The sequence below is a fragment of the Mirounga angustirostris genome, unplaced genomic scaffold (genome assembly GCF_029215605.1).
Source record: "Mirounga angustirostris isolate CCGP_5_RB_7025 unplaced genomic scaffold, mMirAng1.0.hap1 SCAF_4, whole genome shotgun sequence".
Classification (NCBI taxonomy): Eukaryota; Metazoa; Chordata; class Mammalia; order Carnivora; family Phocidae; genus Mirounga; species Mirounga angustirostris.
Genome location: NW_026991712.1, coordinates 151,453,113 through 151,477,745, shown reverse-complemented (window position 1 = coordinate 151,477,745; position 24,633 = coordinate 151,453,113). Strand labels below are relative to the sequence as shown.

The window sequence follows — 24,633 nt, the reverse complement described above, 5'->3', positions numbered from 1 at the left end:
AAATGACATATAAGAAGATTCCACAGCTAACATCATATCCAATGGTGAAAAACTGAAATCTTTCTAAGATCAAGAGCAAGGCAAATCCCACTCTCTTCACTGCTATTCAACATAGTACCCCAAGTTCTAGCAAGAGCAATTAGGCAAGAAGAAATAAATGGCATCTAAATCAGAAAGGAAGAAACAAAAGTATTCTGTTCACAGATTACATTGGCTTATACATAGAAAACCCTAAAAAGTCCATACACACACACACACAAGCACACACACACGTGTGCATGTGTGTGTACATACAAACACACAGAACTAATAAAAAATCAGTAAAATTGCATAACACGAAATCAACATACAAAAATCAGTTGGGTTTCTATAAACTAACAATAAACTATCTGAAAAGGAAATTAAGAAAACAATCCTATTTATAACTGCATTAAAAATATTTTAAAATAATCAAGAAGGTGAAAAACTTGTACACTGAAAACTACATATCACTGACAAAATAAATGAAAAGAGACACAAATAAATGGAAAGACATCCCATGTACATGGATTGAAAGACTTAATATAGCTAAAGTGTCCATATTGCTCAAAGTGTTCTATGGATTCAATCCCAATGAAAATTTTGCAGAAATAGAAAAAAAATCCTAAAATTCACATGTAAACTCAAAAGACTCTGAAAAGACAAAAACAATCTAGAGAAAGCAAAACAAAGCTGGGGGTCTCATGCTTCCTGATTTTAAAATATATTACAGAGATACAATAGTCAAAACAGAATGGACATTATGGTACCGGCATAAATAGAGACACATAGAACAAAAGAACAGAATAGAGTGCCCAAATGTAAACCCTCATGTATATGGTCAAATGATCTTTGACAAGGGTGCCAATGCTACACAAGAAAGAAAGGAAAATCTCTACAACAAATGGTACTTGGAAAACTGGATATTTATATGCAAAAGAATGAAGTTGTACTTTACCTTACACCATGTACAAATATTAGCTCAAAATGGATTAAAGTTCTGAATGTAAGACCTGAAATTATAAAACTCCAAGAAGAAAACAAGGGAATAGCATATGACATTAAATCAGCTATGATTTCTTAGAGATGACACCAAAACCATAGGCAAAAAAGCAAAAATAAACAAATGAGACATCAAACTTAAAGACTTTTGCACAGGGAAGGAAACAATCAACAGAGCAAAAAGGTAACCTAAGCAATGAGAGAAACTATTTTCAAACCATATATATCATAAAGGTTGATATCTAGAATATATACTCACAACAACAAAATAATCCAATTAAAAATGGGCAAAGAATTTGATGAAACATTTCTACAAAGAAGATATACCAAGAATTTCAATAATCATCAGGGAAATGCAAATCAAAACCACAATGAGATATTACCTCACACCCACTGGGATAGCCACTTTAAAAAAACAAACAAAACAAACAAACAAAATAAAAAAACAAAACAAATGTTGGTGAGGATGTGGAGAAATTGGAACCCTTGTACCCTGCTGGGAATATAAAATGGTGTAGACTCTATGGAAAACAGTATGGTGGTTCCTTAAAAAATTAAAAACAGTTACCATATGATCCAGCGATTTCAATTCTGGATATATATCCAGCAGAATTAAAAACAAGATCTTGATATTTGCATACCCATGTTCACTGCAGTATTCACAATAGCCAAGAGTTGGAATCAACTTAAGTGCCCATTGACTGATGAATGGGTAAAGAAAATGTAGTATACATATGCAATGGAATATTATTCAGCTTTTATAAAGAGGCAAATCCTGTCATATGCTACAAATGGATGAACCTTGAAGACATTATGCTAAATGAAAAAAACCAGTCACAGAGAGTCAACTACTGCATGATTCCACTTATATGAGGTATCTAACGTAGTTATTTATACTCATATATTGTACACCTGAAACTAACATAACACTGTATATTAAGTACATTGAAATTAATTTAAAAACTTAATATAAAATATAAAATAAAGTGGCTAAACTCAGGAAGCAGAATGATAGTTGTCAAAAGGTGGGGGGAGGGGAAATTGTTGTTCAATGGGTATAGAATTTCAGTTTTGCAATACGAAAAAGTTCTAGAAATCTGTTGCACAAAAAGTGCATATAGTTAACACTCCTGCACTATATACTTAAAAATGGTTAATATGGTAAGTTTTGTGCAATGTTTTTTTACAGCAATAAAAAGAAAAAGGCATTAAGTAATATAGATTTATTGAATGAAAGACTAAAATAATTTTCATACCAAAGTAGTTCCAAACCCTCTAAGATGTATCAAGGAGGGTTCCTATTATTTATTCTAAAATATATGCCTATATAAAATATTCCTAAATGAAATAAAATGAATGCATTAAAATTGTATTTAATGAGAATTTTCATGGTTAGCTCCTTTATTGTTTTTTTAATGTAGATTTATTTTAATTATTGGTTACAATATTAAAGGAGGTTATATATTAAAAAGATACATCAACATTTGAAGGAGTCTTTAATGAAACTTCTTTATATCATTTACACAATTTTCTAAGTGAAATTATTTTTAGCCTTAATATGAAAGAAACTAAGACAAGAGAAGGCATAAATATTGCAAAAAATCTTAGCCTTTGAAATTGCTTCCCTTTTGTCATCACTCACAGCAGGGCATCTACAATTCTTGGTATTCTGTGGCCGAAACTTTGTTGATGCTATGCTAACCCAAAGGAGATATAAATCTCTTGTTTAGGCAAAAACAGGAGCCAAATCTTTGCATTTGGGTTACAAAACACCACCTTTGCTACATATACTCCAGGTATCTAAAACATCCAGCCATTTACTACATTACAAAATCTGCCAAATGTATAACAGCCCCCCAATGTAGTAAATTGTTTCCTATTTTACTCATGTAGTAGGCACTGTAAATTTTTACAGTCCTTTTTGCTATTAATATAGTAATATATAAGAACAAAAATGAACGACATTCATAATACCCTTTGACCCAGAGATTTTAAACTATTTCCCATATTATTTTTAAATAAATAGATTAAAAAACACTAAATAACCCTAAATATTAGAACATGTTCATTAGCTATATTAGATTTAAAGAAAGAGTAGATGTACATATTTGTGTGTGGACAACAAAGAGAATGAGTTAAAGTTTGGTATGATTATGCAACTGAATAGTCTTTGACTATTGAAGCTGTAATTGCAAAGACTATAGCTGGAATGAATGCATCCATTTAAAATGTATAAACACAAGGAGAATATTGGAAAGAAACAGGCAATAATAGGATTAATTGTGCTTCAGTGAGAGGATTAGTGTTAATTTTTTTTTCAAAATTGATTTTGTTTTTATTATTTTTGGAAAACAAAATGTCAAATAAAATGAAACATATAAATCTCTGTTTACTTGGTAATTCAGCATATCATCTCTTTAGTCTCTGGCCAGTGACTTCAAATACTAAATGTTGTACCAGCTGAGGGTGACAGTCTGATCAGATCAAGACATTTATTTCAGACTTGGAACATAGGGTTGGCTCAACTCTATTGTGCTTGACTTTGGAATTATACAAGGAGCTTCAAATTGGTTTCATAGTCTCTCCAGCTAGTTAATTCAGGTCAAAGCTGTGAGACCTTAGGCAAAATTTTTAATCTCTTGTAATCTCAATTTTCTCAGCTATAAAATAATACCTACCTTATGAGAATTAAATGAAGTAACACTTATGTGATGGTATCTAATATCATGGATACCATGCAGAAAGGCCTCAGCAAGTGTTACATGGATGACTCAATTAATTTTTAAAAATGTATGAATGAATGGATAAATAAATTAATCAACAAATGAATGAGAAAGAGGTCAGTTATTGAGTTCTAGTTCTGACATATATTAGCTGTGCAGCCGTAGGCAAATATCTAAACTTTTCTCAGCCTCAGTTTTCTTACTCATGTACTGAAGGAGTTAAATAAAAAAGATCTTTAAGGTTTCTTTTAACTCCAAATTCTACAAATTCTACATGAATGACAAGTGTGATATTAGCATTACATGCAAAGAAAGGGATATATATTCTCTTACCTTTGTGTGTGTGTGTGTGTGTGTGTGTAGCTGATAATAAAATAACCCTACGGTCTTTCTAAAAGAAACTCTCAATAATCATTTCTTTTATGCACATTTTAATGAAGTAGCCCAACCTACTTTATTAAATATTTGACTATTTTATAGTTAACGTTAGAAGATTTTCAAAAAACACAGACTGGGGGAAAAATCAGCCTGTCAGCTTATAGACTCTTTTCATCCTATCTTTTCACCATGTATGATTCCATTGAGATTTTAAGTATTGAACTAATAGATACCTAAACTGAAGAAGGTTGGTGTGTGCTGACAAAAATGTGGTGATGATGTCAAAACATTCAAAGATTCAGTAATCTTTACTATTCAATCCTCATCAGTCTGTTAATTTTTGCTATTATCTGTCTCTACATGTTTTCAAAGCACTGATACTGCTGATATATTTGAACACCTTTCTGATATTAATGTATTTATAATTCATGCTAAACTTGTGTACCCCTTATTAACTTAATCATATACAACTTTTCAGATCTTTAATGCTTTCCATAAAGGTTCTAATAAGTAAGAATTACAATAAAGTCATACCTATGAAAAGCTAGGTGGCATCATAGGAAGAACACAAAATTTGGAATCAGGTATCTAAATTTCAATCCTGGCTCTCTGCCAGTGTGGCCTTGGTAAAATTACTGAGCGTCAGCTCATTTGTAACATGGATATAATAAGATGCCTAATACATGCTATTGTTGTAAAGATTAAACAAGAAAATGTATGAAAAATATGTAGAACAGTGCTTAACATTGTCAGGTGCTCATTAATGTTCACCAGTGAGTTGACTAGATTAATATACTTCAATATCATCATCTTATGCCTATTCCTAAAATAGTCCTTCTAGTGATTCTAATAACAAATACATATTTATAACACAAGGATCAGCAAACATTTCCACAAAAAGATAGATAGGAAATATTTTAGGCCTACAGGCCACACAGTTTTTATTGCAACTATTCAACTCAAACAAAGTAGTATGAAAGCAGCCAAAGATGTAATACATAAATGATGGGCATGGCTATGTTACAATGAAACTTTATTTACACAAATAGCTGGACAACACAAAGGCTGGGGTCACAGCCTGCTATCACATTTTTTAAAGCACATAATTTATGTTACCTTAATTCATCCTCTCAAAAACCTGAAGGAAGGAAGGCTGAATAATCATATATCCATTTTTTTTAAGATTTTATTTATTCATTTGACAGAGAGAGAGAGAGCACAAGCAGAGGGAGCAGCAGAGGGAGAGGGAGAAGCAGGCTCCCCACCAGGCAGAGAGCCTGATGTGGGGCTTGATCCCAGGACCCTGTGATCATGACCTGAGCTGAAGGCAGACGCCCAACCAACTGAGCCACCCAGGTGTCCCTCTTATATCCATTTGACAAATGAGGAGAACTAGGGTGTGAATAGACTTGTCCAAGATCTTACAATAGTAAGTATCAGATCACACAAAAGTGAATCTTTAATTCTTCATTAGATATGCTACAATATGCCTAAAAATGAATCAAGTTAAGTGAAAGTCAAAGCATTTCCACAAATGGATCAATTAATAGTACATAATATCTGAGGTAGTAATAGTAATGTTCACTTGCTGTAAGTTGTATCCCTAATTTCAAGCTCTGTGGAGGATTCTGGTACAAGTAATAAGGAATGGTCCAAAATATGCTGTGCCCTACTAGTGAGTGCCTCATCACTACAAGCATTCAAACAAAAGTCAGATGCCCTCTGTCATGAAAACTGAAGAATGGATCATGGATAGGTAGTGAGAAAGTTACATAGAATGATGGCTAACACTTCTCCTAGAGCTGAGACCTAGATTTCTTGGACACAAATTACAAATACATCAGATATTTTGGAAAGATCACCTGAGATTAAATCACGTTCCATTAAAAAAAAAAAAAGTTTACAAGAAGAAAACCATGGATCACAGCTTAAACAAGAAAAAAAAAATGTTAAGAATGAAGAGGTGACTTGGAAGAAGTTAAAACAAGGTAACTAGAATTACTTGGTTGAAGGCCCAACTTAGAAGCATCAAGAACCTCTTGGAGAGAAGGATCTGTAGTGCTGTTAGCTCCTTTTTTCATTTAAGAATGGAGAGGGAAATGATCATCACGGATTTGCTGGCCCATAGGGAAGTTAGAGATTGTGACATCTTTTTAATTTTTTTTTTCTTTTTTATGTGTGAGGGACTAGAAACTCAGAAAGAAAAAGTGATTTAATTAAGGGCAAACAAGAGTAAACAGAGGAATAAGTCCTAAAATCCAATCTGCCAGCCTCCAAAGCCCTTTGCTCTTCTATTCACCTAGTTGCCTATTACCTTATTTTAGTCCTACCACAATCCTGCAGACTAAATTCTATTATTCTCATTTTATAAATGAAGAGGCTAAAAAAGCCAAGTAAGTCAGCTGGTAAATAGTGGACCTAGAATTCAAATTCGGCTTCTTGATTTCTAGTCAAATACTGCCTATCATCTTAAGCTCTTTCTCATGCCTTAAGCTGGTTTCCTGACACAACTTATTACAAATACTACTGAGAGCTCAGTAAAACATTTAAAACTTGGACTCATTTATAAATGTCACCACAAACATCCTGACTTGAGAGGAAATCTGAGCTCCTGTATACAGAACTGATAAACAGTGAGGGAAAAGGAGAAACTCTGGTCCTCTGCCCTTGGAAGACCCTTTTAAGGTTTTATATGACCAGGAAATCAGATTAGCTACTACAATAGAAGTAAAGGCTTAAATTTCTGGGTAAAATGAATTATGTATTTTTTTTAAATATTTCACTAGCTTGACTTACATAAAAGTATAATCCAATTGAGGATTCTGATAATTGTAGAACTCCCAAATGCAGGCAGGAGGCTGAGCAAGGAGAAAGATGGTCATCCTGTGAATAACCAACAAAATTCCACACCAGGCTATTCTCCTGGATTCTGTTTTTATGGATCTAGTTAAATATACTTTGAGTCCTGTTCTCTGGAAAATCAAATTCATTTCTAAATGATTTGTGAAATGAAACAAAATGATGATTCTATAGATGGAATGGTCAGAGGCACAAAGCAGTGACTGTCACCATGGACAATTATGTTCATGCACCAAAAATAATTTGATTACTATTTAATCTTGTAATTTTCAGAAAGGCTTTGAGGTCCCAGAGGATCTGTCCAGTATGCTGTTAGATCTATAAAGTCTTCTTTCATTTTCCTTAGCTTCATTCTTCCCTTATAAAAAGGATATGAAGACCTTAAATGGCCTGTGTTCTTGGTACTAGAGGATGATCAGTTATAGTAAGAATAGCATTTACTTTGCAATATATCCTAAAAATGGTAGATTATAATGCTGCAGGAAAACTTCACTAATAATGAAGGAGACACACCTAAACATCTCTAAGGAAGAAACTCTATCACGTGCCAGCTTGGGTCACTCTGTAAAGGGTGCAAGGGTAGAGTTGCGGTGCTGCAAGCTGTGCACACTGTTTCTCTTCCACGGGGAATGCGTAGTCACTGTGGAGACCTGGCTAGCTGGGCTGCTCAGTGAAGGTGTGTGCACACTCAGTAGGTGTAATTTTAACAAGTTGTGTAAGTCTTCCAGAGGAGGTGGGGAAATACAGTGTTGGCAAGTTTTGTGCTGGTCTTCTGGGGGAGTGGACTGGCAGTGTTGGAGAGCAATGCTGCTGGGTTGGGGGAGCAGGGTGTGGTGTCAGCAGATTAGGTAGTGAATTCAGGTCCTGCTTGGTTCTTGCAGGTCTCCTTGTGATTATGCTAGTAGGTAGTGGAGGGAAACAGCACCTGCCAGAGCCTTGGCTCCTGGAGAAGTCCTTCATGGAACTCTGAGATTAGTAAGTAATTCTCTCTCCCATATGCCCCAGCTGTTTTTCAAACTCCTACACCTAAATTGTATCTCCATAGACTATTTCTTGTGCTATCTTTTTAAGGGTGGAGACTTAGCTTCCTAACGCCCCCTGGGTTCTCCCAGAGCAGAACCCTCTGATTTTTAAAGTTCGAGGCCCTAAGTCTTGCTTCCTGGTTGTAAGGCCTCATGAAATTCGACCCCTCTGATTTTCAAAGTGAAATGCTATGGGATTTGTCTTTCTTGTGCAGGCTCCCTGGTATTATAGTCTGTTTCTCACCCCACTCTGTGCCTGCAGCTCCCTTCTTCTGGCAGCCAGACCCATGGGATTTAGCTCCCTACTGCTTCTCTGCTCTTCCTACTTAAGGAGTCGATCTCATTTACAATTGCACCCAAAACCATAAGATACCTAAGAATAAATCTAACCAAAGAGGCCAAGAAGCTGTACACAGAAAACTATAGTATACTCATGAAAGAAATTGAGGAAGACACAAAGAAATGGAAAAATGTTCCATGCTCATGGATTGGAAGAACAAATATTGTGAAAATGTGTATGCTACATAGAGCAATCTACATATTCAGTGCAATCCCTATCAAAATACCATCAACTTTTTTCAGAGAAATGGAACAAATACTCCTTAATTTGTATGGAAACAGGAAATACCCCAAATAGCCAGAGGAATGTTGAAAAAGAAAAGCAAAACTGGTGGCATTGCAATTCCAGACTTCAAGCTCTATTACAAAGCCGTCATCATCAAGACAGTATGGTAGTGGCACAAAAACAGACACACAAATCAATGGGACAGAATAGAGAGCCCAGAAATGGACCCTCAACTCTATGGTCAACTAATCTTCAACAAGTGGGAAAGAATATCCAATGGAACAAAGACAGTCTCTTCAACAAATGGCGGTGGGAAAATTGGACAGCCACATGCAGAAGAATGAAACTGGACCATTTCCTTACACCATGCACAAAAATAGACTCAAAATGGATGAAAGACCTAAATGTGAGACAGGAATCCATCAAAATCCTTGAGGAGAACACAGGCAGCAACCTCTTCAACGTCAGCCACAGCAACTTCTTCCTAGACACATCACCGAAGGCAAGGGAAGCAAGGGCAAAAATGAACTATTGGGATTTCATCAAAATAAAAAGCTTTTACACAGCAAAGGAAAAAGTCAATAAAATCAAGAGACAACGGACAGTTTGGGAGAAGATATCTGCATATGACATATCAGATAAAGGTCTATTATCCAAAATCTATAAAGAACTTATCAAACTCAACACCCAAAGAAAAAATGATCCAATCAAGAAGTGCGCAGAAGACATGAACAGACATTTTTCCAAAGAACACATCCAAATGGCCAACAGACACATGAAAAAGTGCTCAACATCGCTCAGCATCAGGGAAATCCAAATCAAAACCTCAATGAGATACCACCTCACACCAGTTAGAATGGCTAAAATTAACAAGTCAGGAAACAACAGATGTTGGCGGGGATGCGGAGAAAGGGGAACCCTCCTACACTGTTGGTGGGAATGCAAGCTGGTGCAGCCACTCTGGAAAACAGTATGGAGGTTCCTCCAAAAGTTGTAAATAGAGCTACCCTATGACCCAGCAATTGCACTACTGGGTATTTACCTCAAAGATACAAATGTAGTGATCCAAAGGGGTACACGCACCCCAATGTTTATAGCAGCAAAGTCCACAATAACCAAACTGTGGAAAGAGCCAAGATGTTCATTAACAGATGAATGGATAAAGAAGATGTGGTATATATATAAAATGGAATACTATACAGCCATCAAAAATGAACTCTTTCCATTTGCATCGACATGGATGGAACTACAAGGTAGTATGCTAAGTGAAATAAGTCAATCAGAGATAAGTATCCTACAATCTCACTGATATGAGGAATTTGAGAAACAAGACAGAGGACCATAGGGGAAGGGAGGGAAAAATGAAAGAAGATGAAAGCAGAGAGGGCGACAGACAATAAGAGACTCTTAATCTCAGGAAACAAACTGAGGGTTGCTGGAGTGGAGGTGCGTGGGAGGGATTGGGTGGCTAGGTGACGGATATTGGGGAGGGTATATACTATTGTGAGCACTGTAAATTGTGTAAGACTGATAAGTCACAGACCTGTATCCTTGAAACAAATAATATGTTATATGTTAATAAAAAAAAAAATTAAAAAAAAATGTAACAAGAGACAAAGAAGGACACTATATTATAATAAAGAGGACAATCCAACAAGAAGATATAACAACTGTAAATATATATGCACCCAACATAGAAGCACATATATATAAAACACAAATACATAAAACAGCTAATAACAAACATAAAGAAACTAATCTATGGTAATACAGTAATAGTAGGGGACTTTAGCACTCCACTTATATCAATGGATAGATCATCCAAACAGAAGATCAACAAGGAAATAATGGCTTTGAATGATAAACTGGACCAGATGGAATTAACAGATATATTCAGAAGATTTTGTCCTAAAACAGCAGAATACACATTCTTTTCAAGTGCACATGGAACATTCTTCAGAACAGATGACATATTAGGCCACAAAGCAAGTCTCAACAAATTCAAAAGATCAAAGTCATATCTTGCATCTTTTCTGACCATCATGTTATGAAACTGGAAATCAATCATAAGAAAAAATCTGAAAAGAACACAAATACATGCAGGATAAGTAACATGCTACTGAACAATGGATGGGTCAACCAAGAAATCAATGAAGAAATAAAAAATTACATGGAAACAGATGAAAATGGAAATGCAGTAGTCCAAAATCTTTGGGATACAGCAAAAGCAGTCTAAGAGGGAACTTTATAGCAATAGAAGTCTACCTTAAGAAGGAAGAACAATCTCAAATAAATAACCTAAACTTACACCTAAAGGAGCTAGAAAAAGAACAAATGAAATGCAAAACCAGCAGAAAGAAGGAAAAATAAATAATAAATATTAGAGCAGAAATGACTGATATAGAAACTAAAAACCAATAAAACAGATCAGTGAAACCAGGAGCTGGTTATTTGAAAAACATCAACAAAACTGATAAACCTCTAGCCAGACTCATCAACAAAAAGAGAGGACTCAAATAAACAAAATTGGAAATAAAGGAGGAGCAATAACACGTAACATCAGATGTAGTGGCAGTATCGTAGCCAATGAGGTTTATCTGAGGCGCGATTATTGCTAATAGAAAAATACAAACAATTGTAAGAGAATGTTGTGAAAAATTATATGCCAACAAATTGGACAGACCAGAAGAAATGGATAAATTCCTAAAAACATATAACCTACCAAAACTGAATTTAAAAAAAAATAGAAAATTTTGATTCAGCTGGATAGGGATCAAACCATTCTGAACACCTACAAACTCAACAGGAGATCGAAGCAAAGAAGAGCAACAACTCTCTCATCAGAAAAGCCACCACTCTCTGGAAGGTAGGACGTGCAGAAAAGTGAATCCGAGGCAATATTCGGGAGGATAGATGGCGGGGGAGGGGCCTCCGTCGGCCGCTTCTGGCAAGTGATAGAACCACAGAGCACGAAATCGGAACTTTTAAAAGTCTGCTCCGCCGAGGGACGTCACTCTGGTGGCTAAGTGGGGGGTGGAACCCTCCGGGACAGTGTGGTCTCAGGACCCTCGGGGTCACAGAAAGACTGGGGATGCCAGAGTGTGGCAGAGCTCCCATGTAACAGAGCAGGGAAGCCGGCTGCAGAGGCAGAGCCCAGGCGTGGGTTTTCACCTCGGGGTTGCCATAAACCGTGATCCGCGGCACAGTAAGGCCACTGCTCCTCCAGCAGGGACCCAACAAGCAGCAGATCCGGGGAGACTCACCTTCCTCCCCGAGGAGGAGCTGCGCAGGAGTGCACCGCAGGGATCTGCTGGGTTTGGAGACTCCACCCGGGGTTGGGTGCCAGAGATAGAAAGGCGCGGTCACAGGCCAGATGAGCATGGAGTGAAGCCGGAGACCGGGGAGAGGGGAGTGACTGACAGCTTTTCTCTGGGGGCCCACTGAGGAGCGGGGCCCCGAGTTCTCAGCTCCTCTGGGGCAGAGATTGGGAGGCCGCCATTTTCACTCTCCGCCTCCAAAGCTGTACGGAAAGCTCACAGGGAACAAAAGCCCGGGAGAGCAAACCCGAGCAGATTACTTAGCTGGGAGGGGGCAAGGGTGGGGCAATTCCGCCTCCGGCAAAGACATTTGGAAACCACGGCAACAGGCCCCTCCCCAGAAGATCAGCGAGAACAGCCAGCCAAGACTAAGTTTACCGATCAATGAGAATGGCAGAACTCCAGCGCTAGGGGAATACTGCACATAGAATTCATGGCTATTTTACCATGATTCTTTAGTCTTTCAAAGTTAATTTTTTTTTGACTGTCTTTTTTCTTTTTTTTTTTTTTGAATTTCTCTTTTTCCCTTTTTCAACCATCTTATCAATCCCTTTTTTTAAAAAACATTTTTATTTTTCATTTTGGAGTTATATTCCATCCCTTCATAGTAGTTACCTGTATTTTTGGCATATATATATATAAGTTGTTCTCTCTTTAAAATTTTGAGATAGTTTCTTCCAACAGATTAAAATATACCCTAAATCTCTAGTATATGGTTTTTTCTACTCCCCTGCTGAATCACGTTCTCTCCCTTTTTTTCTTTTTTCTTTTTTTAAATCCTCTTCTTTCTTTTTTCAAACAACTTATCAATTTCTTTTATAAAATTTTTTATAATTTCCATCTTTACAGTCATAATCCATCCCTTCATCATATCAACCCTTATTTTTGTACATACATAAGTTTTTCTTTCTTTAAAATTTTGGGAGGCACTTTCTTCTAAAAGACCAAAATACACCCCAAATCTAGTGTGTGGCACTGATCTATATACCAGCTTGATCATATTTGATCACATTCTGGATTTTTTTGTTGTTGTTGTTTTGTTTTGTTTGTTTTGTTTGTTTTGATCTTTATCTTATTCTTTTTTCTCTCTTTCTGTTTCTTTTTCCACTGCTTCAGGTCTTTTCTGATTTGTTTAGAGTATATTTTCTGGGGACGTTGTTACTCTGCTAGCATTTTATTCTCTCATTAATCTATTCTCCTCTGCACAAAATGACAAGATGGAAAAAATCACCTCAACAAAAAGAACAAGAGGTAGTACCGACTGCCAGGGACCTACTCAATACGTACATTAGTACGATGTCAGATCTAGAGTTCAGAATCATCACTTTAAAGATACTAGCTGGGCTTAAAAAAAATATGGAAGTTATTAGAGAAACCCTTTCTGGAGAAGTAAAAGAACTAAAATCTAACCAAGTAGAAATCAAAAAGGCTATTAATGAGGTGCAATCAAAAATGGGGGCGCTAATTGCTAGGATAAATGAGGCAGAAGAGAGAATCAGTAATATAGAAGACCAAATGATGGAAAATAAAGAAGCTGAGAAAAAGAGAGATAAACAACTACTGGATCACGAGGACACAATTCGAGAGATAAGCGATGCCATAAGATGAAGCAACATTAGAATAATTGGGATCCCAGAAGAAGAAGAAAGAGAGAGAGGGGCAGAAGGTATATTGGAGCAAATTATAGCAGAGAACTTCCCTAATATGGGGAAGGAAACAGGCATCAAAATCCAGGAAGCACAGAGAACCCCTCTCACAATCAATAAAAATAGGTCAACACCACAACATCTAATAGTAAAACTTACCAGTCTCAGAGACAAAGAGAAAATCCTGAAAGGAGCTCGGGAGAAGAGATATGTAACCTACAGTGGTAGAAACATTAGATTGGCAACAGACCTATCCACAGAGACCTGGCAGGCCAGAAAGGACTGGCAGGGTATATTCTGAGCACTAAATGAGAAAAATATGGAGCCAAGAATACTATATCCAGCTAGGCTGTCATTGAAAATTGAAGGAGAAATAAAAAGCTTCCAGGACAAACAAAAACTAAAGGAATTTGCAAACACAAAATCAGCCCTACAAGAAATCTTGAAAGGGGTGCTCTAAGCAAAGAGAGAGCCTAAAAGCAACATAGACCAGAAAGGAACACAGACAATATACGGTAAGAGTCACCTTACAGGCAATACAATGGCACTAAATTCCTATCTTTCAGTAGTTACCCTGAATGTAAATGGGCTAAATGCCCCAATCAAAAGACACAGGCTATCAGATTGGATTAAAAAACAAGACCCATCGATATGCTGTCTGCAAGAGACTCATTTTAGAACCAAAGACAACCTCAAATTGAAAGTGAGGGGGTGGAAAACCATTTACCATGCTAATGGACACCAAAAGAAAGCTGGGGTGGCAATCCTTATATCAGACAAACTAGATTTTAAACCAAAGACTGTAATAAGAGATGCGGAAGGACATTATATCCTACTTAAAGGGTCTATCCAACAAGAAGATCTTACAATTGTAAATATCAATGCCCCTAACATGGGAGCAGCCAATTATATAAGCCAATTAACAACAAAAGCAAAGAAACACATTGACAACAATACAATAATAGTGGGGGACTTTAATACCCCCTGGACAGAAATGGACAGATCGTCTAAGCAAAAGATCAACAAGGAAATAAAGACTTTAAATGACACACTGGACCAAATGGGCTGCACAGACATATTCAGAACATTCCATCCCAAAGCAATGGAATACACATTCTTCTCTAGTGCCCATGGAACATTCTCCAGAATAGATCACATCCTAAGCCATAAATCAGGTCTCAACCGGTACCAAAAGATTGGGATCATTCCCTGCCTATTTTCAGACCACAATGCTTTGAAACTAGAACTCAATCACAAGAGGAAAGTTGGAAAGAACTCAAATAAATGGAGGCTAACGAGCATCCTACTGAAGAATGAATGGGTCAACCAGGAAATTAGAGAAGAATTAAAAAAACTCATGGAAACCAATGAAAATGAAAACACAACTATTCAAAATCTTTGGGATGCAGCAAAGGCAGTCCTAAGAGGAAAGTATATAGCAATACAAGCCTTTCTCAAGAAACAAGAAAGGTCTCAAATACACAACCTAACCCTTACACCTAAAGGAGCTGGAGAAAGAACAGTAAATAAAGCCTAAACCCAGCAGGAGAAGAGAAATAATAAAGATCAGAGCAGAAATCAATGAAATAGAAACTAAAAGAACAGTAGAACAGATCAACGAAACTAGGAGCTGGATCTTTGAAAGAATTAACAAGATTGATAAACCCCTGGCCAGACTTATCAAAAAGAAAAGAAAAATGACCCAAATCAACAAAATCATGAATGAAAGAGGAGAGATCACAACCAACACCAAAGAAATACAAACAATTATAAGAACATATTAGGAGCAACTCTATGCCAGCAGATTAGATAACCTGGAAGAAATGGATGCATCCTAGAGATGTATCAACTACCAAAACTGAACCAGGAAGAAATAGAAAACCTGAACAGACCTATAACCACTAAGGAAATTGAAGCAGTCATCAAAAATCTCCCAAAAAACAAAAGCCCAGGGCCAGATGGCTTCCCAGGGGAATTCTACCAAACATTTAAAGAAGAATTGATACCTATTCTTCTGAAACTGTTCCAAAAAATAGAAATGGAAGGAAAACTTCCAAACTCGTTTTATGAGGCCACCATTACCTTGATCCCCAAACCAGACAAAGACCCCATCAAAAAGGAAAATTACAGACCAATATCCCTGATGAACATGGATGCAAAAATTCTCACCAAAATACTAGCCAATAGGATCCAACACTACATTAAAAGGATTATTCACCATGACCAAGTGGGATTTATCCCTGGGCTGCAAGGTTGGTTCAACATCCGCAAATCAATCAATGTGATACAATACATTAATAAAAGAAAGAACAAGAATCATATGATCCTCTCAATAGATGCAGAAAAAGCTTTTGACAAAGTACAGCATCCTTTCTTGATCAAAACTCTTCAGATTATAGGCATAGAGGGTACATACCTCAATATCATAAAAGCCATCTATGAAAAACCTACAGCGAATATCATTCTCAATGGGGAAAAACTGAGAGCTTTCCCCCTAAGGTCAGGAACGCGGCAGGGATGTCCACTCTCACCACTGCTATTCAACATAGTATTGGAAGTCCTAGCCACAGCAATCAGACAACAAAAAGAAATAAAAGGCATCCAAATCGGCAAAGAAGAAGTCAAACTCTCACTCTTTTCAGATGATATGATACTTTATGTGGAAAACCCCAAAGACTCCACCCCAAAACTGCTAGAACTCATACAGGAATTCAGTAAAGTGGCAGGATATAAAATCAATGCACAGAAATCAGTGGCATTCCTATACACCAACAACAAGACAGAAGAAAGAGAAATTAAGGAGTCAATCCCATTTACAATTGCACCCAAAACCAAAAGATACCTAGGAATAAATCTAACCAAAGAGACAAAGGATCTGTACTCAGAAAACTATAAAATACTCATGAAAGAAATTGAGGAAGACACAAAGAAATGGAAAAACGTTCCATGCTCATGGATTGGAAGAACAAATATTGTGAAGAGGACAATGCTACCTAGAGCAATCTATACATTCAATGCAATCCCCATCAAAATACCATCCACTTTTTTCAAAGAAAAGGAACAAATAATCCTAAAATTTGTATGAAACCAGAAAAGACCCCAAATAGCCAGAGGAATGTTGAAAAAGAAAAGCAAAGCTGGCGGCATCACAATTCCGGACTTCCAGCTTTATTACAAAGCTGTCATCATCAAGACAGCATGGTACTGGCACAAAAACAGACACATAGATCAATGGAACAGAATAGAGAGCCCGGAAATGGACCCTCAACTCTATGGTCAACTAATCTTCGACAAAGCAGGAAAGAATGTCCAATGGAACAAAGACAGTCTCTTCAACAAATGGTTTTGGGAAAATTGGATAGCCACATGCAGAAAAATGAAACTGGACCATTTCCTTACACCACACACAAAAATAGACTCCAAATGGTTGAAAGACCTCAATGTGAGACCGGAGTCCATCAAAATCCTAAAGGAGAACACAGGCAGCAACCTCTTTGACCTCAGCCGCAGCAACTTCTTCGTAGAAACATCGCCAAAGGCAAGGGAAGCAAGGGCAAAAATGAATTATTGGGACTTCATCAAGATAAAAAGCTTTTGCAAAGCAAAGGAAACAGTCAACAAAACCAAAAGACAACCGACAGAATGGGAGAAGATATTTGCAAATGACATATCAGATAAAGGGCTAGTATCCAAAATCTATAAAGAACTCATCAAACTCAACACCCAAAGAACAAAGAATCCAATCAAGAAATGGGCAGAAGACATAAACAGACAGTTTTCCAAAGAAGACATCCAAATGGCCAACAGACACATGAAAAAGTGCTCAATATCGCTCGGCATCAGGGAAATCCAAATCAAAACCTCAATGAGATACCACCTCACACCAGTCAGAATGGCTAAAATTAACAAGTCAGGAAACGACAGATGTTGGTGGGGATGCGGAGAACGGGGAACCGTCCTACACTGTTGGTGGGAATGCAAGCTGGTGCAGCCACTCTGGAAAACAGTATGGAGGTTCCTCAAAAAGTTGAAAATAGAGCTACCATATGATCCAGCAATTGCACTACTGGGTATTTACGCCAAAGATACAAAAGTAGGGATCCGAAAGTGTACGTGCACCCTGATGTTTATAGTAGCAATGTTCACAATAGCCAAACTGTGGAAAGAGCCAAGATGTCCACCGACAGATGAATGGATAAATAAAACGTGGTATATATACACAATGGAATATTATGCAGCCAGCAAAAGGAATGAGATCTTGCCATTTGCAACAACGTGGATGGAACTGGAGGGTATTATGTTGAGCGAAATAAGTCAAACAGAGAAAGACATGTATCATATGATCTCACTGACATGAGGAATTCTTGATCGCAGGAAACAAACTGAGGGTTGCTGGAGTGGGGGGTGGGGTGGGAGGGATGGGGTGACTGGGTGATGGACACTGGGGAGGGTATGTGCTCTAGTAAGCACTGTGAATTGTGCAAGACTGTTGAATCTCAGATCTGTACCTCTGAAACAAATAATGCAATATATGTTAAGAAAAAAAAAAGAAGAAGAAGGTATCAGGAGGGGAAGAATGAAGCGGGGGAAATTGGAGGGGTAGACGAACCATGAGAGACGATGGACTCTGAAAAACAAATTGAGGGTTCTAGAGGGGAGGAGGGTGGGAGGATGGGTTAGCCTGGTGGTGGGTATTGAGGAGGGCACATTCTGCATCGAGCACTGGGTGTTATGCACAAAAAATGAATCATGGAACACTACATCTAAAACTAATGATGTAATGTAGGGGATTAACATAAGAATTAAAAGAAAAAAGAAGGAAGGATGAAAAAAAAATAGAAAATTTCAACAGACCAACTATTAGCAGTGAAATTGAATCAGTAATCAAACAACTCCCAATGAACAAAAGTCCAGCGCCAGAAGGCTTAAGAGGTGAATTCTACCAAACATTTAAAGACAAGTAATTACCTATTCTTCTAAAACTATTCGAAAAAATAGAAATGGAAAGAAAACATCCAAATTCATTCTATGAGGCCAGCATTACCCTGACAACACCAACCAGATAATTTAACTTTTGTGTCTGACACCACAAAAAAGAGAACTACAAGTCAGTATCTCTGATGAACATAGATGGCAAAATCCTCACAAAAATAATAGTAAACTGAATCCAAGAGCACATTAGAAAAATCATTCATTACAATCAAATGGGTTTTATTCCAGGGATGCAAGAGTGGTTTAATATTTGCAAATCAATCAACATGATACATTTCATCATTTCGATAGATGCAAAAAAAATTATTTGACAAAGTACAACATCCATTCATCATAAAAACCCTCAACAAAGTAGTTTTAGAGGAAATAAACCCCAACATAATAAAGGCCATATGTGAAAAACGCACAGCAATAATCATACTCAATGGGGAAAAATTGAGAGCTTTTCCCCCAAGGTCAGGAATAAGACAAGGATATCCAGTCCCACCACTTTTATTCAACACAGTACTGGAAGTCCTAGCCACAGCAAAGAGGCAACAAAAAGAAATAAAAGGCATCCAAATAGGCAAGAAAGAAGTCAAATTTCCATTATTCGCAGACAACATGATACTCTATGTAGAAAACCCAAAAGAATCCACCAAAAAACTACTAGAACTGATACACAAATTCAGCAAAGTCACAGGATACAAAATCAATACACAGAAATCTGCTGCATTCCTATAAACTAATAATGAAGCAGCAGAAAGAGAAATTAAGAAGACAATCTCATTTACAAATGTGCCAAAAATAATTAAGTACCTAAAAATAAACTTAACCAAAGAGGTGAAAGACCTGTACTCTGAAAACTATAAAATATTGATGAAAGGAATTAAAGACGAGAAAAAGAAATGGAAAGACATTCCATGATCATGGGTTAGAAGAAAAAATATTGTTAAAATGTCTATACTACCCAAAGCAATCTACACATTTAATGCAATCCCTATCAAAATACCAACAGCATTTTTCAGACTAAAACAATCCTAAAATTTGTATAGAACCACAAAAGACACCAAATTGCCAAAGCAATCCTAAAAAAGAAAAACAATACCAGAGTTGTCACAATTCCAGATTCCAAGTTATATTACAAAGCTGTAGTAATCAAAGCAGTACGATACTGGCACAAAGCAGACATATAGATCAATAGAACCATATACAAAATGCAGAAATAAAGCTACAACTATATAGTGAATTAATCTTCAACAAAAGAGGAAAGTATATGCAATGGGAAAAAGACAACCTCTTGAACAGATGGTTTTGGGAAAACTGGACAACTACATGCAAAAGAATGAAAGTGGACCATTTGCTTACACCATACACAAAACTAAACTAAAAAATGGATTAAAGACCTAATTGTGAGACCCGAAACCATAAAAATCTTAGAAGAGAGCACAGGTAGTAATTTCCTTGACATTGGCCATAGCAACATTTTTCTAGATATATCTCCTGAGGCAAGGGAAATAAAAGCCAAAATAAACTACTGGGACCACATGAAAATAAAAAAAAACTTCTGTACAGTGAAGGAAACAATCAACAAAACAAAAAGGCAGCCTACTGAATGGGAGAAGATATTTGCCAATGATGTATCTGATAAAAGGTTAGTTTCCAAAATATATGAAGAACCTATACAACTCAACACCCCAAAAAACAAATAATCCAATTAATAAATGTGCAGAAAACATGAACAGACATTTCTTCAAAGAACACATGAAAATGGCCAACACACATGAAAAGATGTTCAACTTCCTTCATCATCAGGGATATGCAAAGCAAAACTACAATGAGATATCACTTCACACCTGTTAGGATGGCTAAAATCAAAAACACAAGGAACAGCAAGTGTTGGCAAGGATGTGGAGAAATAGGAACCCTCATGCACTGTTGGTGGGAATGCAAACTGGTGTGACCACTGTGGAAAACAATATGGAGATTCCTCAAAATGTAAAAGTAGAGCTACCGTATGATCCAGTAATCGCACTACTGGGTATTTACCCAAAGAATACAAAAACACTAATTTGAAGGGATGTATGCACCCCTATGTTTATAGCAGCACTATTCACAATAGCCAAACTATGGAAGAAGCCCAGTGTACATTGATAGAATGGACACATATGGAATATTATTCAGGCATAGGAAAGAATGAAATCTTCCCATCTGCAACAACATGTATGGAGAGAGAGAATATCATGCTAAGCAAATTAAGTCAGTCAGAGAAAGACAAATACCATATGATTTCACTCATATGTGGAATTTAAAAAACAAAATGAGTGAGCAAAGGGAAAAAAAGAGAGAAAGAGACAAACCAAGAAACAGACTCTTAATTATAGAGAACAAATGATGGTTATCAGAGGGGAGGTGGGTGCAGAGATGGATGAAAGAGTTGATGGGGATTAAACAGTACATTTCTTGTGATGAGCATTGAGTAATGTTTAGAATTGTTGAATTACTATATTGTATACTTGAAAGTAATATATCACTGTATGTTAACTATACTGGAATTAAAAGTTTTAAAAATTTTCAAAAAGAGAGAGAATACTGGAAGAAAAGCAGAATACAGAGGAAAAGAAATGAACTTAGGAGAGTCATTCAGCCTTTACTGAGCCCACACTATGGATAAGCTCTGTTCTGAGAACTGGCTGTTCTAGATGTAATTTGATCTCGACATCTGTTACTGCCACAGTGTGCCCAGGTGCTGAAGTGACAGAGGCTACAGATTTGCCTGTCTCATATCATAGTCACTAGCTACATGTGGCTATTTAAACTTAACGTAAAGAATATGACATAAAATTTAAAATTTTGTTCCTTAGTCATACTGGCCACAATTGAAGAACTCAATAGTCACATGTGGTTAATGGCTACGGTATTAAGCATCATAGATACAGAACATTTCCACCATTGCAGAAAGTCCTATTGGACAGTTCTGCTATAGATATTTGGCTTCAGAATAGCTAGTTGGACATCATTTCCTCTGGAGCATAACAGCCTCCAAAACTGTCCAAATGGCTCCTGTGGAAGATGTAGCTAAACAGGGAACTATGTTTTTCAGAATGACTTTTCCTGTGTGGTTTTGGCTTAACGTTGGTCAAATGAGGAAACTGCATGATTTGGAAGGTGATAATAAAGCAGCAGCCATTAGTCTCCGTAGATCTTTGCTTAGTCAGATGTTGTAACATCAGACACAGAGGTATCTCAAGGATTACAGCTTGTCTTTCCTCTCCCCTGCTCTAATTTCAGCTCTTTCCCTTTATTGCTGGCCCTACTAAATAGAGAACCCAGACCTACCACAAGATGTCTGGCTGCAGACTCCCATCATCAGTAGCTACACAGAGTCAGTGGCTTTCCATAGACCTCTCCATGATCATACACTGCTGTCTCACTTTGACATCATGCTTCTCAGACTGACAGGGTGGTGATCCTTCTCTGATCCTCCAACTCCCCCTTCTTAATCATCACTTCCTTAGATCCTCCCACAGTTATGTAATATCTAATTCCTTTAATGAAACCTCCAGGGGCGCCTGGGTGGCTCAGTTGGTTAAGCGACTGCCTTCGGCTCAGGTTATGATCCTGGAGTCCCTGGATCGAGTTCCACATCGGGCTTCCTGCTCGGCGGGGAGTCTGCTTCTCTATCTGACCCTCCCCCCTCTCATGTGCTTTCTCTCTCTCATTCTCTCTTTCTCAAATAAATAAATAAAATCTTTAAAAAAAATGAAACCTCTATCCCCTTATAGTCATAATGATCTATTCCATAAAATGTCTGCAAGAGCTAGAAAGAGCTCTATTCTGGGAGTTGGAAAGCCTCAGAACTATGGTATTGCTAAAAGAACACAGATTTTGGAGCCACTTAGATAAAGATTCAAATGCTGACACTGCTATTTGTTAGATGCTTGCAACCTTAAGCAGATTATTTTATCTCTGTTTTCTCTTCTCTATAAGGGAGATAACACATTCATCTTACAGAGTCAATGAGAGTGTAAAACAATAAAATATATGGCAAAGATCTAACAGTGTGAGGCTAAAATAGATGCTGAATCAATAGTAATGCTTACTTCTTTACCATACTAAGATTTAGTCCTCAGCCCATCATCTCTTAAGCGTCTGAATTAAAACAAATGACTTCAACCTTCTCAGACTGAGGTTTCTCCTCAGACCTTATCAAGCTTCTAAAGTGATATACATCTCAGGTTCCTGAGTAAAGAATTAATAGATCCTGGAATTAGTAATCCAGTTAATATAATCTCAAAGTCTGAATCTTTTTCAAGAATTGGGCTTTCATCAAACTCAAGAATGGCTTTTCTTTTTCCCCAATAGAGGAAATTCAGTCAGTTCAAATTCATTTCTTCTCCCAAATGGTTCTTATGCCATCCTTCAAAAACTCTAATATTGCCAATGAATTAAAGTTATCTAACTCTGGCACTTGGAGGAGACACTTGCTGGTATGAGCCAGAGCCCAAATGCCTCAAATGTATTTGTTGTAGGAGCAATCCCTGAATATGTGAACCACTAATATACATGAGGCTCAGGCCAGACAATGGCAAAAGAATTACAGCTTCTACACACTAGTTTTGCCTCACCATGCCAGTTTTAGACCTCAACTAATATGCAGTTGCCAACTGTGTAAACACATATACATATATAAATATACTTGAAAGATAGATAAAATAAGATAAAGAAGATAAAAAGCATAGAGAAAATACTTAAAGGAAATTCACAAGCATGTTAACATGGGTTCTCACTGGTTAGTAGAATTATGAGTGCTTTACTCTTCTTTGTTTTCCTTAGAGGTCTCTGGTTCCATGTCTTTCATGAGGTTATATTATTTTTAATTATAAATAATTACTTATTTCTAGTAAGACATGCATTTTTCTTGCATTCAAAATAATTGGTATAATGAATGAAAAGTTTATTTCTTAGGAACTGGAAGTCAAAATACTGGAATTAAATTCTAGTTCTGTCACATTATATCTGTGTGACTTCAGACAAGTTTCTTAGCTTATGAGCATCAATTCTCATCTTTGTGCAATGAAGGTAATAACACCTAACTCATGTGAATGTTTTGAAGATTAAATGCAATATGTAAGTTAAGTTCTTAGAGCCTAACACATAGTAGGGACTCCAATAATGGTGCTACTAGCATGGTTAATTGAGGTAGTAGTAGCAGCAAAAATAAAATAACAATATTACAACAATAACAAATATTACAATAATAATAATGATGATGATAAAGTAAAAGTAAATTTTAGTGATCAGTTAGGCCACTGTATCACCTGATTAAGACACTGAGGTCCAGAGAGCTAGACCAAGATCATACAATTGGGTGGAAAACTTCTCATTCCCAATCCTGTGACTTTATATCTTAGAAAATTTGCTTTGTAAAGAATATTGATTTAATTCAACTGATATGTTTTAACACCCTCAGTGCTGATGAAACAAGGTGCTGCCTCTGACAGAATTCACATTCTATCAAACAGAGAATCAGGCCCATCCATACCTATTTTGAAAATACTGTCAAGAACTATCATGGAGGTACAGAAATGTGCAGTGGGACCACATAGGAAGAAACAACTAGAGCCCTTCTTGGCTTGGAATAGGAGTCAGAAAAGTTTCACAAAGGTAACCCCTGAGCCAGATCTCAAAGGAACAAGAATATTTTGTTAGGGTATTAGAGAGAAAGGGGGCACTAAGTTCGAAGAGTTGTGTGAATAAAGACCTGAAAGTTTGAGGGTATATTATTTTATAGGGAGAAGTTTGATGTGGATGTCCAAGGACAGATTCATTTATTCAACTACTCAAAAAATTATTTCTTGAGCACTCCTCTATGCCAAGCAATGTGCTAAGCTGACAAGGTGGTATATGAAGAGTTCTGATTACCAAGCCAAAGAATTGGGGTTTTATTCTATAAACAATAGAAATAAGAGCTTTTTAAAACAAAGAAGAACAAGATCAAAGCTTCTCCTTTTTAAAATCTAATTATGCTACTGCTGACTGGACTGCTTCCCCTAGGTAGGACCTACACATTGGGGATCAAAGTGCCATTGGTATTAAAACAAAAAATTCTCTAAGACTCCAGCTGAATAT

At 36.9% G+C, this 24,633-nt stretch overlaps 1 protein-coding gene and 1 pseudogene across 1 annotated transcript in view; one reads left to right on the top strand and one right to left on the bottom strand.

The window, feature by feature from the left end:
* AGBL4 (AGBL carboxypeptidase 4) overlaps positions 1–24,633 on the bottom strand; it is a 1,423,919-nt gene that overhangs the window by 816,409 nt on the left and 582,877 nt on the right. The gene's annotated exons all lie outside the window — the stretch shown is intronic.
* LOC123860574 (U4 spliceosomal RNA) lies at positions 11,125–11,244 on the top strand (annotated as a pseudogene).